This window comes from Hipposideros armiger, unplaced genomic scaffold (genome assembly GCF_001890085.2).
Source record: "Hipposideros armiger isolate ML-2016 unplaced genomic scaffold, ASM189008v1 scaffold_852, whole genome shotgun sequence".
Classification (NCBI taxonomy): Eukaryota; Metazoa; Chordata; class Mammalia; order Chiroptera; family Hipposideridae; genus Hipposideros; species Hipposideros armiger.
In genome coordinates this window covers 609,458-627,094 of record NW_017732202.1, presented here as the reverse complement: position 1 = coordinate 627,094, position 17,637 = coordinate 609,458, and the positions used below count along the sequence as shown (strand labels likewise).

At 37.5% G+C, this 17,637-nt stretch overlaps 2 long non-coding RNA genes across 2 annotated transcripts in view; one reads left to right on the top strand and one right to left on the bottom strand.

Annotated features, from left to right (window-relative positions):
* Nucleotides 1–261: 261 nt before the first annotated feature.
* LOC109374648 (uncharacterized) lies at nt 262–15,638 on the top strand. Its single transcript, XR_002122426.1, has 3 exons — nt 262–305; nt 638–757; nt 15,467–15,638. It is a non-coding gene; the product is annotated as an uncharacterized LOC109374648 (long non-coding RNA).
* Nucleotides 8,474–17,637, bottom strand: part of LOC109374647 (uncharacterized) — a 49,940-nt gene continuing 40,776 nt past the window's right edge. Inside the window, exons 2-3 of the long non-coding RNA XR_002122425.1 lie at nt 12,356–12,424; nt 8,474–8,538 (exon numbers count right to left, since the gene is read on the bottom strand). This is a non-coding gene — a long non-coding RNA (uncharacterized LOC109374647). The remainder of the gene's footprint in view (nt 8,539–12,355; nt 12,425–17,637) is intronic.

The window sequence follows — 17,637 nt, the reverse complement described above, 5'->3', positions numbered from 1 at the left end:
AAAATGGGATTCCTCCTGATAGAAAGGCTAGTTTTAGACAAAAGAGATCCTGTTCCATGGGAGGGAATGAGAAAAGTATGGTCGGCATACAGGGAAATCTACAATCTGAGTGGGAGATGGAGGTTATTCTACTTTGATAGCTTCTCTTTTCTTTGTGAAGCTAAACAAAGGTAACCCGACGAAAGTGAGAGTCAGTGAGGGGGTTGGAGATTTAAGAAGAAAAGAGAAGTTATAAATACTTTGAAAAAAATTAGACTGTCAGAACTCTTTGAGAACACAGTTGAGGCTGAAAAGCATGCCATCAGGTTGGTACCAATCTGCAAGTTTATATGAATTTTCTCCTGAAGCACTGAGCAGTGGGGTATTCTTTCAGAAAAGAGGAAGCATTAGATCTAGCTAAGTTCAAATTTTTCCAAGTACTCAGAAAAAAGGACAATAGGAAAAGGGGGCTGAGGATTTAAGAAGTGGGTATTTGAAATATGGAGCATGGACTTGAATTTGGACGGGGAAGGTAGTGATAGAGAGATGAGAAGAGTCAAGACACTAAATGTCCCCGAGAGGCTGAAGACAGATGTGACGGGGCTGACAGAATGGGATTGGTGGCCAGAGACCTGAATGCCTGAATTTAATATTTCAGCATAGCTCTTCTGAATACTGACAAGGTTCCAGATGAAGCCATGGAGGGGAGTGGCCAAGGTGGAGAAAATATAAACATGAGGCTTGACGGAGGATCTGTGGGAGGGTTGCCATTCCTCAGGTAAAATGTCTTCTTCGCATAGATTGAGCTTGATTCTTTTTCAGCAAATATTATTTATAATTAATGCCTGATAAGCCATTGATCAAATTGTAGTATATCACAAATATACATGGTAATTAAACGCGAGAGGGTTACTTTTTACAATTCAATTTTAGTTTTCTGAGTCATTTAAATCCTTTGCTTGAAAGTATCGACTTCAAAAATATATTTTAAAAGAAGAGAAAACAGGTGGGTTTTTTAAACCAGGCTGCCCAGAAAAGTTCCTCATTTGGTTTTCTAATTATAAAGCACAGAAGGAAGGTTTGGTTTGAAATTTTGATTTACCCGAGCGATGTAGGATTAGTTTTTTTCCATGCAATCCAGTATTTGACAGTTGTTAAATATTTGCTTTAACCACAAATTTATTTTGAGTACAACACAATTGTACCTACTATCTCTGCATGACTCTTTTAGGAATTGGCATACACTCATAATATTTAACTAGAACAATGGATGATTTAAAAATAGAAAATGCACAAATTACTGTACTCCGTTGCAAGCACATAAGCTTTGACAGAAAGTGGAATAAAGTGGTTGAGTAAAAAGCTTAAATGTAATTTTTTTCAAAAAACCTTTTATTTTTATTAACTTTAAATGTATTTAGCTCTTCGGTGGGTTCTCTTTGGAACACACTCAAAATCCAATAACATGTATCAGGCCTATACTTATAGGCCTTAAGTTTTTTCCCTTCGAAACCATAATTGTTATATAATAATGATAATATTGATTCACATTTTTTAAATTTATAGATATACACACATATATGGCATCACACACACACACACACATATAAACACACACACAGGTATATGTTGCCTGTTTGTATGTTTGTGTATCTATCAATTCAATGAAAATATATATATACACATACACACACACACACACACACACACCTATATACTTAACTTGGTCTTGGTATATGAAGGTGACGTTATTAACACTTGTTAAAAAGACATTCTTCTGCTTAAAACCATCCAATGACTGCCTGCTGATTTAGAAAACTTCCAAACTCCTTACCATCGCTCCTGCCCTCCCCTCTAACCTCCTTTGGCCAAGATTTTCCTAATGGGTGAAGCTATGATTTATTGACTTGCTCTACTCCTGAAGCAGGGCACTTAATACTGTGCTCAGGGCCTTTGCCCTTGGCATTTCCTCTGCTTGAACTCCACTTCTCCCATATTTTCTCATCATTCAGACCTCAACTCAAGCACCACCTCCTTGGTAGGCTTTTCTGGACCACCCCTACCCTGGGATTCTCCATCAAATGTTTCCCACAATTGCCTGATAAGACCAACCTGGGCCATGTGTACAAGAATGGATTTGTAGGACTCACCCAGTCCTACAAATGAACAGCTTCAGCAGGCAAGCCTGGAAATCTGTATTTTTAACAAGCCACTAGGTCAGGTCCTATTATCAGGCAAGTCTGGAAAACTGTGCCATCAAGTGTCTTAACTATTATTTTCACAGGGGCTATCACTGTCAGAAAAGAGTTTTGCTGGGTTAGGGCAGGAACTTTGGGTTGCTCCTCTTAGGATCACTTTTGCCTTTTTGATAGGATTTAAAAGGGCTCTAGGCTGGGCTCTCTCTTGTGACCATTATCTGGTCAAGAGGGAACTTCCATGTATCCTTTATTATAATAAATTCTGGGAGTCCAGACCATTCTTGGCTTAGCTTCTTCTTCCTGCATATCTTCCAGAGCATCTAGTCTATTGCCTTTAGATATTTCTAGCTTTGAGTCTGTGGCCCATGATGCAAGGAGATATAGGTCAAGATCACGGAGTAGTCTTATCAAAGTCTCCCAGGAAACAGAAAACAGGGCTGCATCTCCCACCCCTTTCCTCTTCAGTGTATATATTTTGGAGGAGTGGCTCATAGCACATCATCAATTCCCTCTGAAAATTTAATTTTGAATGTCCAATATCCCTCTTGGCTCCTTCATCCCATTTGCTGGAAGGTTAAGCAAGAGTTGTAAAACCGAGTTGTTCACCTCTTTGAAAAGTACTGTATAGGCAGGCAGTCTAGCACTTCATTTTAGTATACTGGAGTATTTTTCACCTCTTGTTTTGTGAACTCAGCTACAATTTGGGTAAAATTCCCAATTTAAGGTTTTATAACTATCATTAATACAAGGCAGACAATTAAACATAAGGTGATATGACAGACTCACTGAACAATTCCTTTAGACTAGATGGTTCAGGCAGGCTTCTATTGACAAAAAAAGATGACTGTGAAAAGATCAGGGGAGAAAGCATATTGAACAGAGGAAAGAGTTGACTTGAGAATGGTCATGGAACAGAAAGCAGTCCAGTATGTAGAGTGTGTGGTAGGTGAGGGGGAGAGAGAAAGTCAGAGAAGTAGTTGGGGGCCAGGGTGTGTTGGGCTTTGTAAACCAGAGAAAGACTTTTTATTTTTTTAAGTGGGTAGATTGGAAGGGGAAGGGGGTGGGTGATGAAAAAGAAGAATCAAGGCTAACTCCTCAGTGTCCAACTGAATCCATGCTCCTCATCATAAAAGCAAAGGAAGGGTAGAAAAGAGGGGTCCTGCCCTTTAAATGGGGAGGAGTCATGTAGCTTGACATAAGGCCAAGACTTTTCAGTTCATCCCACTAAACTTTTGCACAACATATGGCTACTGCATTATCAAGTTCAAATGTTCACCTTTTGAAAATTAAGCATTTTATTCAGTCATTTAAAATGTTTAAATTCATGCCATTTCCTGTGTTCCTTCCTTTACCACCATACCAGCTGTTCTGGTGAAGAGTCTGCTTTATTATGTGCTTGAATTTCAGCCTTGATTGAGAAGGTAAAGGACTGCAAATAGCCCTCGGTACTCTAAAGTGACCTAAATTGTGTAATGGTTAATAAATGACTCAAAGGGGGAGATAAGAAATTTTATTCTAGACTCTCAAGGGTTGGGACCTCATATCAGGACTGTGAGCATCCATGGGGGAGCCTGTGCTCTCTGAAGCTGTATCTCATGACAGCAAATGTCAGTAAGAGGATTACAAACATTTATCTACATTTGATAAAGTGAGTTGGAGGCAAGCATCTGGGGGAAGGCCATGGAGATAAAGGAACTGAGTTTAATTTCTACAAAGAAATGAAAGGAAGTGTGTTGACTGAAGAAGTCATAAGATTTCATCAGTACAAAAGAGGATATTTTTTTCTGGTTTGTCAGAATGTGGCTGAATGAGGAGCCTGACAATGTAGAAGCTAATGGGACCAGGAGAAGAGAGGAAAAACAGAAACATGTGCGATTGAAACACTGTTTTGGAGCATGGTGGCAAAAAGCACAGGCTCTGGTGGTAATACTGCCTGGGTAAGCCTGGCTTCTGTCTGAGGAGTTGTGTAGCCAGCAAGTCACTTTTCCCTCTGTGCCTCAATTTCTTAAGCTGTGAATGGAGTAATGATTCTCCACGTCACCTAGCATTGTAAGAATTCAATGAGTGCCTACGTATGGAGCACTTAGAACATGGCCCAAACTGTGTAAGCACAATGTAAACATAGATATTAGAGACCCTTGTGATCACAATGAACTGGTTTCCCCAAGGACATTTGTCAAGATGAGACTGGTAGACAGGATCAAGTTCTGCTCTCTTTGACAGTTGTGATCTGTATAGGTGATCTATCTAGGTCTAGCGTCTCTGAGGTGGAGTTCAATCTGAAATAAGGCCCACACATGGGAATTGATAATAGATAAAGGCTCAAATAGGATTACATTAACACAGGAGCACAGGGACAGATGAAAAGGAAGGGAACTGCAAAGCAAGACAGTCTTGGATAGCCTGGTGAAAGCAAGCAGGAAAGGATGCACACGGTGGAAAGATCAAATGGACAGGTTTAGGGTGAGTAGAAAAGAAAATGTACGAAATCATTCAGAACACAGATGAGAAGGCAATCCCTATGTTAAATAAATAGATAAATTGATAAATAGGTAGGTAGATAGATAAAAGACCTAATTCTTTTGAGAGCTGCAGGGAAGTGAGTTTTGGCTACAGATGTAAATATGAGAGAAAAACAAATGATGTGTTGAAACTGACAGATTGCTCACTTCAAAAAAGATGAAATGTGTTATAATGTCACCCATGGAGAGAGAAGCCAGGCCCTGGGGAAGTAAATTCTATCTGTTCTTTAAAAAAAATCATTGAGACTTGAAGGGTTAATGTGGAAAAGGGCATTATCAGTGACAGGAGACTTTTGGTGTTCTTCCAAATACCGGAGCCACAGACCAAACACACTGCTCCTAGCATAAGGCTAAGATGGCAAATTTGAAAGAAACGGCTAGAAAATGTGTCTAGTTATGTCTGCCACATCTTTTGTGCTCAGTTTAAACTGATTCAAGTGAAAAATCCTGGCTGATCAGCTTTCACAGCTGCTTTGCCATAGGGAGCAGCTGCTACTGGTGCCAAGTGAAATACTCACATAGGATGCCAACAGGCAGAGTGCAATTCAGGGCAGGGTGCAGACAGCGTACTCAGGGGGCATGCAGTGGTAAGCACAGTGAGAAGTGGCATTTCAGGTTTCTTAGTTGGTACCTTTGTAAAATTTACAAGTAGATAAACAGAGATGATGGAGGTATACCATCAAGTGCTTTGTCACCAAGTAACAAGACACATCAAGCTTGCCTGACTCTCTGCTTGCTTCCATTGGATCATGAGTTTCCATTGTTACTTAAGTTCTAGTACATGGTCAGGTATAGGTAAAGCAATGTCATTAACACAACTACAGTCAGCAAAACAGGACTCACAATTTAACCAAGGACAGGAGAGAGCTACAGGAAGGAGCCAGAGAAAGGTTGGCCCCTGTTGAAATTGTCAAACTCGCAAGCTCTCGGTTCCCTTGATAACATTTCAAGGGGCCTGGATTTCCCTCTCAGGAATTTGGAGCCATAACTGGGTGTGGAAATGGAGATGCGTTTAAAAGAAAAGGAACTGGGTGATGGTGGAGATGGAACTAGCTATGATGTCTTTAAGGACGTTGAATTTTTGACAAGTCCAGGGAGAAAGATAAGGGAAGATCAAAACATATCTAAGCAGCAGGTGGAGAGAAAAACCAAGGATCGGAAGGGATCAATCAATCTGTCATTGGGAGGGAGGGCAGAGGCAGGAGAATGGGAGGGCTGGTCAGGGATGGCCTAATATATTGAGGAGCCTAGACATGTCCTCAGGGTCAAGGGAATATAGGTGGAAAGGGTGTTATGAAGCAGCTGCAGCCAAACTCAGGGCTGAAGGAAGTGCGTTAAGAGTATATCATGGTTTGAAATCAGAGGCTTGAGTAAAATCAGACTGGAAAAACATTCATGAAGAGCCATCAAAGATTGCTGAGGAATAAGGTCAAGAGTCAAAGATAAGTTGAAAAATCAAGAAGCCATCTCATTCTTTTCAAAACTGTACCCTTGGCTTTAAACCTATGCTTACTGAACTAAAGAATTTTAAAAGTTACCAAAGCTTTCAGAGCTTCTGGCAAGTGTAACCTAGACTTTCTCTGCCCTCACAGACAGTTACATAAAAAGTAATTGTAGATACACATCATTTAGAACAGATTTGGATATTAATGTACTATAGGAAGCCATTTGGCTAGCAGGAAACTGAGTTTTTCTTTAGTGGAGCATCATCAGCTTTATAAAACATTACGATTCCTTTTAAAAAAAAAACTGGAAACATTATAGGCTACTTTGCAAAATGAGTAAAGATAATCTGAAAAGTAGAAGGAAAGAGATAGTGAAGGAATATGCACTGCAGAGGGTCATAACATGGGGCTTGCTGAGGTTCCCAAGTTCAGTTCACATAGGACCTGAGCAGCCTAGGGGCAGATTTGACTAGCAAGGGAAGGAAAGAAAACCAAAGTGAAATCTAGGAAAGTTAAAATTACATTATAAGTGGATCAAAATGTCCTCCTGCTTTGCCTAGATCAGTGGTTCTCAACCTTCCTAATGTCGCGACCCCTTGATACAGTTTCTCATGTTGTGGTGACCCCCAACCATAAAATTATTTTCGTTGCTATGCTATAACTGTGATTTTACTACTGTTATGAATCGTAATGTAAATATCTTCTTGTTTTCCAACGGTCTTAGGCGACCCCTGTGAAAGGGTCGTTCAACCCCCAAAGGGGTCGCGACCCACAGGTTCAGAACTGCTGGCCTAGATTGATGTAGTGTCAAGGACTCTGACTCCCAAGTATGAGGAAGTGTTTCTGAGCAACCCCACTGCATCAGGCACAACGCAAAACCTGACATCCTAATCCAGCCCCTGCCTCATTATTCATCGAAATAATGAATCCCAGTTTCCTCCAATCAAAATTCGCAACATGCTTTATGAATATTAAATTTGAAGACACTGGCAAATATTATTTTCAGTAGTATGAGAAATCCGTAGAACGCATTCTAAACCTCTGTGAAATGCATTATCTTGATAATCTGGAAAACCAAGATGCTCTGACAATGAGTACCTCATATTGTTTTCTCAGATTATCATCCTGATCCACATTAAGAAGACTTTCTATCAAATATCAGCACCAAATTGGTTAAAAAGCAAAGGATTACCAAAGCTCAGTTGTATTTTAAAGAAACTGGCTTATTGACTTTGTGAAAGATTTTTTCATAGAGAAGACTAACAGATGACATGGGGAATCATTATTAATGCTAAATTAAATGGGTGCATAGATGTTTTCTTCCAGTAAACACAACTCCCAAATTCAGTTAACAATAGAAGAGAATGCTATTTTCTCTAGACATTCCAGAATGCAAGCTCATTTACCAGAGAGAGGAGTCTGCATAGAGGATTAAAATGCACAAAAGGTTTTAGAAAGACCTTGATCAAAATTAATACTATGAACCAGAACTGTCACATTTCAGATGCTTGTTTTCTTACTACCATTCATATGTCATTGTTAGATTGACTTTTGTGGATATTTATATTAACTGTTGTTGATATTTTGTTATACTAGTATTTCATCCTATCTACAATCGTGTGTTCCTCTTATTCCCTTACTCCCAACTCCCTTACTTTCCATTCTGGAGAGCATTACTTAGATCAGTGCTTCTCAAATTATGTTCTTGATGCTTTGTTTTTGTTTGCAATCTGTTGTGGGTCAATTCTATTGTATAACAATGAAAATCAATTACTGGCAAAATGAAATTAATAAGACAGGCATATAGACATAAGCCACATTTTATTATTAAATTCAGTAGTTATATTATCCTGTCAAATTTCTGTGAAAGGTTTTAATGCTTACTCCCAGTGTTTCCATTTATCTCATTATAGACCAGTAACAGTTTGTGGATTGGCACTGATCCATGGTTCAGTTTGAGTAGCATTGACTTGGAGGGTTCAGATCAACCTGAACTATCATGCTTACACAGTACAGAGAGTCATTATGTTATAGAGATCCTACTCCATATAATGGCTACAGAAATATGCACTATCTTATATTTATATAGCATATTTTCAATTCCCAAAGTGTTTGCATGTTTCCCATTTATCTTATTTGTCTTCAGGACAGACTATGTGGCAGGTAGATTAAATCTCATTACTTTATCAGCAAGAAGCCAACATATCTTCATCATAAAAATGCATTTTTTAAGTGCACATGTTTTAGCCTACTATTTTCTAGTATTACACTGTGAAAGTCTGGATAGAACATACCCTGTACAAGCCACAGAGTCAACTAAGTTACTGACCTTTTTATTTCAATTCAGGAAACATTTACTGAGGGCTCATATCTGCCATGCAGTGTGTCTGGCCTCTGTGGGGAATCGGAGAGATTAGATTTTGCTTCCATTCTTTAGGTAAAGCACACAATCAGTAAGTTTAGTGCAAGGCACAATGTGATAGAGGTGTTATAGGAGTACTAAGTGCTATAAGAGCTGAGAAGAAGGTGGGGTTAATTTTGGCTGGAGAAAGTAGCATTTGGGTTGGGTCTTTAGGTAGAGTAGCTTTCGGAATTGCTGAAATGAATTTTGATGAGGAGGCAGAGTAACATGAACAGTCACAGAAGTATGAAAAAAAAAGGGGGCATCTAGAAACCAGCTCATTTGAGCTGGACTGTGGGCATGCGAGGATAACTTCTGGGAAATAAGCCTGGAAAAGTTGATGTGTGCTAAATCATGGGAGACTGAGCAGGGAAGTGGAAGAGTCTGGGTTCCTTTCCTGTCTCACAAGAATGACTACAATGCTGCCTGAAGTCTCTCTGCTCTCAACCCTACTCACTTTGACTTAAAATTTGGTCACAATCCCCAGGAGGCAATCTTGACCACACAAGCTTAGCACAAATAGATATTACAGAAGATATGAATGGGAAACCAAAGAGAGAATTACATCATACAATACACAACAAACATAACAAAAGTCCTGATGAAACATGTATGTCCTTCTTAACAACTCTCCTCGTTTCTTACTGGCTACCAAGATAATTCATCTCTCTTCACTTTTCCTTCTCTCTCCCAGAGCAATTTAAAATCTCTCTTTGGATAACCTTGTATTTCCATATTGCTCATCCCACTCAGGAAACCAGGGACTCTCGTTAACATCGTCTCCCTTTGTATCTACACAGGGAAGGTATAAATAACATTCAGATCTTCTCTTTCTCTAATTTGAATAGAGGCACACAGAGATATTTGTTAGATGATGGTTGGCATTGAAATCCTCAAGCAGTGTAAGGGCCAGGCAACCAGTGGTGAGCAAAGGAAGCTGCTTGAGTGTGGAGGAGCAAGAAAGAAACAAGGATGATGCATGTGGTGTTTGAGAGCCAGCAAGAACACTGTGTGACCTTCCAATCCACTTGCAGCGTCACATCTACCTGGGCTCTTTTTCTTAGATACCTGCACAAGGGTCCTTTATGCCTTACAATACATCTCTTTTTATTTGTTTAGCTTTAATGAGTTTTGATTGTGAAGACACACCATCTTCCTATCTGGTTATAAAGGAAGAGGGAAATAATAACTGTATAAATCATCTCCAAATATGCCAAAGTCACAAACGGTATAAGAGAGACCTGGTATTAACTGCCTCCAGAATAATCCAGGCTCACATTTCTCTCCTTAGCCTTAATGAAGCAGAGGCTGGGCATATATAATTTGAAGTTACTTAACGTTTATTCTAGAAAGTTACACTCATTAATAAAAGGCAACTGATGAAAGAGCAAATACTCAGAAAAATAATGACTCTGGTATGGTGGATGCACGTACTGCTTTGCAGCTCCCCGCAATTCTCAATTTTATGGAACAGAATGGTGAAGATAACTAAGAATGTAATGATCACATTCATTCAGGTAAGAATTTAGAATTAAAGTAACAGAGATTATTTTCTTCTCAAATAAAGCCAAACCATAAAGCTGACAGATATATGGTAAAAACTAGACTCTTGATCCTGCAAATGGTCACAGGCTTTGTAGGCTGAAGTATGGAAGTTGCTCTGTGAACTCAGCATATTGTTTCCATCAGCCACACTCTTACATTGTCTATATTGTCACCTTTGGTCATGAAGGACGCCAGTCCATATAGCACCCTCAGGAAAGTATAATGAGAGCTCATACCGCCAAGAGAAGAGATAAAGTCACCAGCATGGGACAGAATAGGCTCTGAATTTCAGAACAGTGAATTTTATGATTCAAAAGCTGGTTGCTAATAAAATTCAGTAATTATGACATGATTTCCCCAACCATACTTAAGGTAACACCAAGGTTACCCAAACCAAATATTTTAATGAATTCATAAATACCAGAAGGCATTTCTAGATTTCCCAGCTGTAAGATTTCTAAAGTACAACTATTACATTCAGCTCAATAGAACAGTAAAGCAAAAACGCTTATTGCTGGTGACATTCCAGGGAACAGTTAAAATTGCTTTATGGCCTTTGGTAATGAGAGTGGACAGCAGTGTAACAATACATAATAAGGTGAGTTTAGTTTTATGTCCTGAGAACAATCTGCTTTACCCTTATGGTTCAATTCTTTAAACTCTTTCTGTTTTAAGTAATTATAAATGATAGCTGGCAAGTGACAGTTATAGCCACTGTAGCCAATGGACTTTGTTATAGCATTGTACTCGACCTGCGAGGACTATTATCTTAGACTTCTAGAGAATTTAGTGTAAGTGAGAATGTCACGTGAAACAAATGCCTCCTCACTTACAATAGACTTACAAGGGTCTCCTTCAAGCAAGACCAGCTCAAGTTTGTGCCTGGTGGTGCTTTTCAAAGGGTAGTGCATATAACACTAGTGATGCTTGAGTTGTTATTAGGAGATACCAAAAAAAATGTATTTTGTTTTAACAGTTATATTTTTATTTGGGAATTATTTGTTAAAATAAATATAAAGACCACATCAGATCCATGATTTCATGGATATTATTGCTTAAGATGGGTTTGTTTAAAAAGTTCCTGTAAAGAAACAAGTCAAATAAGTAATTGTGTAAGTGATTGGCATATGGTAGCAAAGGCAAAACTTTTGAGGTTGGCATGTACATGACTTTGTACCTAGACTTCAAAATGGCTCCAGGGGTCCTCACCTCCTGGTATGCATGTCCTTGTAAATTCCCCACCCATATTGAATAGGGCTGTCATGTAACCAATAGGCTGTTGTAACCAATAAGCTATTGTGAAAATGAAAGAGTGTGACCTCCAAAGATAGAGCAAAACTCATTGAGACTTCACTTTGACCTTTGATCATTCATTTTGAGTGGTGTCAACTGCCTTGCCATGAAAAGCAGCCCTACAGAGAGTCCCATTTGCTGAATAACTGGGGCCTCCTGCTAACTGCCAGCAAGGAACTGAGTCCTCTTGCCTACAGTCTGTGAGTGAGCCAACATCTTGACTGCAACCTGTATGGTACCCGGGGCTGGAACCACCTCAGCTAAGCAACTCTTGAATTTCTGGCCCATAGAAACTGTGTGAGATAATACGTCTATTGTTAAGATGCTAAATTTGGGGGTAATATGTTAAGTAGCAGCAGATAATTGATAATAGATAAAGAACACCATGACCAAGGCTGTGAAAGGATGAGAGAATCCCATTTACCATTGCTCATATGTAACTTCATTTTTCTCCTCTTTTCTGAAACTTGTGTTCCATAGAGCTGAAATGAGATCTAACGCAAAGTTATTGCTTCTCCTTTTTGTTGAGCCTGCACACGGTACCTTTTATCTGACAAAATGTTTACTATCACTTATTCCTTCTGATAATGAGAGGGTTATAGGCTTTTAATAAATATAGACATTATAGCCAAGAGATATTTAATACCTTCCAACAGCAGCCTGAGAGTGATGATGTGAACTTCTGACTTCCAAATGTTAAACAAGTTGCTGTTTTTCTTGTTCCATTTTTGTTTCTAAAAGGATCTCAAAGCAGCTGTCATCTTTCAGCTCTACCCTCAGGTGCAATTTTATAGATTTCCTGGGTCTCTAACTGGGTCCATGGTAAATTCAGTTATTGTTAATTATTTAATGCTTTTTAAAAATAACTTCAAAAATATACAGTTTAGGTATTTTTCTTATTAACTTTCTCCTCATGCCAGCAGAAGCGGGTTGATTTAAAAAGTTCCTTGACACATTAGTCCAGATTCTTACCTGCATTCAGAGGACATGGTAGGGAAATTCTCACGATGTAGCTATTTCCTCAGATTGGAGAGCAAAGAGCTAGTGGAAAGAGCAAAGAGACAGAGTAATGAGAATTCAGTTCATTTTCTATATTTGCTCACATACTCACTCACTTTTTTATTTCCTAATTATTTTCTCATCATCAATGGAAGTTTCTTATTAGGTCTTGGGTATGCATGTTGAAAATTAATTTGGTTTCCACTGTGTTCTGCTGTGTCCGCATTTCCATAATTATACCCCACCATTGGCTGTCTCCTAGATGACTGCTAAAATTATATACCATAGGGTTTAACTACAGACCAGGCCATGGTGTTTTTTTAATCTTCACTAGAATTGCTTCTAAATAATTAAGGAGCTAATCATCCTAGCTCTATTCTTTCTTTGTCTCTAGTTTGGGGCTTTTCAAGTACCTCTCTTTCAACAGAACAGAAGTTCCTTTACCTTTTAAATTATCAAGCTGCTTTTGTTCATGGTTTTGGAGAAAATGAACAGGGCTTGCATTTCTCCATAACTCCATCAGAAGAGGCTCCATGAGCCATTAATAATTTGCGGGATGTTCTGACCCACAGACACATTATTTGCCACATAATAAATTTAGTGAATACCTAATTTTGTGGATACTTCAGTCCCATACTATCACTTCTTGATTCTAGCTGAGAAGTCATATTTTTTAGGGCCCAAATCACAATTAACCCAGGTGAAAGCAAATATTGGTAGACATGTAAATTAAATATACCAGGAAGGCTAACATCTAGTTCTGGTGCTAAGTCTAAACAAGACTTGGGTGAGCCTCATCACTCTCCAGGTGCTAGTCACTCTGTCTGTAAGGCAGGAAGGTTGAAGTAAATAACCGAAGACCACTTCCAGCTCTGCAAGTCTAGAGCCTCTGTAACCATGATGGCAGCTCAAGATGCCCACCACACTTTATGTGGGCATGTGTTCTCTCAGCCACTTTTGTCTCAGTGTTCCTGCTCCCTGGCTATTTTATTGTCAACAGTCATCCCTGTACCTTTTCATTGCTCTGTCCCCTCCCTTTTTTTTTTGATTCTCTATCCTTTATTTCCCTCTCTCAAGTTTATACAAGGGCAACAGAGCAAGATAGAAATAGAGATTGTCTACTTTGTGATATGAATGATGCTCTTGAGGCTTGTTTGGAAAATAGACCCTGTAAAAGGCATTCTAGGAAAGTGTCATCCAATCATTCTTTTTTTTTAAAATTTTATCTTATTTATTAGTTTCAGCTGTACAATACAGTGCAATACTTATACTTTTTACCCCTCAAAGTGACAAGCCCTCTCCCCCAATCTGCCACCCCACTCTCTCCCTCCATATCATATGTATCTATTACAATTCCATTGACTCCACTCCCACACTATACTCCATGTCCCGTGATTATATATAGATTCAATTATAGTTGACATGCAATATTATCATCCAGTCATTCTTTATGTGCTTATCATTTCTTTCTGGAAAGTTCTCATTTAATTAGTTATTTATTGGTTTTAGGTCCCCCCTTAAATGTGCTCTCCATATAAACAGTCATCTATGAGCCATATTCTGTGTTTCAGCCCCAGCATGTAGACCACTGTTGAACAAAATAATAATTGTGGTTGTTAGTATCAACTTACATGCTCAATATACTAAGTTAATTAATTGAACCAGAATCCCTTTAAAGGAAATCTGGCTTCTGAAAAAAGGGTGCCCCCCAAAGACATCAGAACTATTTAGAAATAGCAGTGGTTCAGAAAACACTTAATGTAGTCACATTAAATTATCCCCAGTGTGATATGAGGCAGAAAATCAGAAAGAAAGAAAAAATTCCTAGACAGAGGAGTGTCTAGTAAACCTTCTCTAAATAGTTTGCAGCTGTGTGGCATGTGGTATGACTGGATAAACAAACTTAACAAGCACATTTGGGTTGGAGAATTCTGGTATAATTACACATTACATCTCTTTCTGTGGTCAGACACAAGGTACAAATCTTAGGGGTATTATTCTGAATTACCGTGCCATTTTAGGTTTTGAAAATTCCTCATTAATTTTAGTTCTATAAATACAGGCTTTACTAATCAACAAATGAGTTAGTTTTTTAAGTAGAAGTGGTTTCTGAAAATAAATATTAAATGAAATGGGAATATAAATGAAATTTTAAAAAATTAAAATTCATGACTTAAGGTCTAGTTCTACTTTGTAATTTGGTTTAAAGAAAAGAATGGACTCTTCAATTTTGGTAATTAAATTACATCTGTGTATTCCACTGGTGTTTTGAAAGTTCATTGCTTATTTAATTAACTAAACAGTCCTTTGGGGCCATTATACAAGAGAATACAAATTGAAAAGATTAAAAGGGTTGATAAAAGCTCAATTATTTGTACTGCTTTTATATATACCTAAAATATAAAGATATAACTATTATTCAGTAAAGTTTTGCTTTTCTAGAAAAGAATTATCCTGAAGTAATTTATAAAATTGACATGTCAAAGTGAAATAGTTTTGAGGATTGACATTTCATAAACAAATATAAGTCACAAATTATGACACTATTAAAATGTTTCTACTTTCATAACTAAAATTTTAGTTTGGAAATTATTGCAAACAAAAGTTTAGAAACGTATTTTAGTATTTCTTCTAGGTTTTTTTTTAAGTTACATGCATATTTAATTGAAAGGGATTGGCAGGCAACATACTTTTTTGATGAATGTAAAGAATTTGGGTTGAATAAATGTGACCTGAAAATGTAAGTAATGTTAATAAAAGTCAGTGACAGATATAATAATGAATTTAATTTCCATATAATATTTTAAATAAAGAAAATAACTTCATATCCCTATGTGACACAAGACATAGTTCGTTTGCCACAAAAACTTTTCTTTTTAATTTCAAAGATTATTCATAATCAATGTATAAAATTGAACATTGCAAAAACAGCAGAAAAACAAAAGAAGGAAACAAGTAACCCATGTGGAGAATCACAAATAACATTTGAGTATTTTATTTGTGTTGTTTCCGGAAAAGCAAAACTCACTCTATGCCTCTTTCTCTCTTATGGGCTTTCTATCTCCCTCCTTTCCTTCTCCCCAGGAACCCTCTTCTCTGGTATCTACCTGGTCCTTCCCACTGATAAACCCAAGGGGAAGTAAGAGTATGAGAGAGCTCAGTGGTGCAGGACATAGAAGTCAGCCTGCTGGGGCGCAGAGCATCACAGAGAAGAGCAGAGAACGGATCTGCAAGGACAAATGGAGGATCATCAGTATAAAACGCATTCTTCTTTTCTTTGGATATTCCTATTCATAAAAGTTGTTGCTATTTGTGACTATTTTTATTAAATAATACAAGATGGTCACCAGATGCAAAATAATTTCTTTACTATTAATCACCAAATAGTAATGTATGAAATTATATTATTTGTTTCATATATGGCATTTTTTAAAGTTTTTCTCAAAGTCATATTATATTGTTCCACTGATTATATATTATTAGAGTTGCCACTTTCAACTATTAACCTAATAGTAAAAAAAGATATATAGAACTTCCTCTTGTTTTAATGTACGATTCTTTATGTTAACTTTTCTTCTTATTGAAGTCTGTAATTCATCTCCACTTGGTATGTTCTTCTTCAGGACTATTTTCATCCTTCAGTTTTTCAAACCACAACTACGAATGTACTTTAATTATTTAAAATTTACAGGAAAATACATCAAGTATTTTCAAGAAAAGTACTCTGAGAAATATAGAAGTGTGATAGTACATTCTTTGCTTGTGGGCAAATTTTCTAACACTGTTTGGCTCCCAGAAACTTGCAAGAAGCCACAATAGCCTTGAGAGAGAAGCTGAAGATACCAGTTCCCCTGCTACAAACACAAAAATAACCTCCTGAAATACTCCATAGGACCAAGGGTCCTTCATGCACCTTTTTTTTAGCACCCCTTGTTTACATGTTAAATCACACAAAAATATTGACACTCTAGATTCAGTGTAGATTTAACTTGTTCCCCCCCAAAAGTCACATTTCTTATTTTAATAGATATGTTAGAAAAAATCAACCATTTCTACACTGATATAATGATGGGCTAGCTACAATATTAAATCTGCCCTTCATATGATCTGAGTAGCTGGTATAATGCTATTTATTGGGATGGAGAAGACTTGGGGAAGAGAGGACCTGGAGAGAAAAAAAAATTCAAAGATTTAGTCCTGATCTTTTTAAACAAAGATGCCTGTTCAACTTCCCAGGGAATAATGGAGTTTGGAGTTCACAGGAGAGGTGTAGGCCAGAGACATGAATAGGGATGTTGTCATTAAGAAAGAAAGATGCTTAAAGCCATGAGCCTGAGTAAGATCACCAGAGAGAAAGTTGAGTTAGGGACAGAGTTTTGAACAGCTCTTCATGGATGACAAAGCATTTTGACAGAAAGGGAGCTTTCCAGATATTAAAGTGTCTTTATTAAACTCTAATAACTAAAACAATGCGATAACGAATTACAATAGAGATCAATGATAAAGAGTTCAGAAAGAGACTCAAGCATATGTGGGAATTAATAAGTGACAAATGCAACATTTCTAATCTTTATAGTTGCCATAGATTATTCAACAGAACATAATCATCCTGGGATTCCTTCTCCATTTTCTTTAGATGTTGCTACTTTTAAAACTTGTTTCTCATTTGGCTATTTCAACAAACAAAAGTGAATAGCTAAAAACCTGGAAAAATGTTAGATCCTGTCTTTAATCTATATGCAATTTATTTTTATGTAATTTATAAACAAATAAATGATCATACAAGTAAAAAATGTAATTCTGGGGTAAGGAAGTATATCTAAATATGCCATATAAAATACAGAATATATTTAGGGAAAAATAGTATTTTTAGCCATGGTTTAAAGAATCCGAAACATTGCAAATAAGTCCCCGTGGGGGGGAAAAAGTTTATAAAGAGTAAATAATGCAATACAACAGTAAAAAACATGACTCACCGGGAAAAATAGTTTCAACAAAACTGACAAAGGATTATATTCTTAATATAGCATATGAAGATGTTTTATAAATCATGATTACACAAATGAATAAATCCATAGAAACCTAAAGTTTATGTCAAATTTTTAAAAATCATGAAAAATGGGGCCGGCCGAGTGGCGCGATGGTTAAGAACTGGCTTGGGATGCTAGAGGGCCCCAGTTCGGATCCCACATATGAGGGCCAGTGACACTGCCCTCCACAGCTAAGATGCTGAACAACAGCTCAACCTGGAGCTG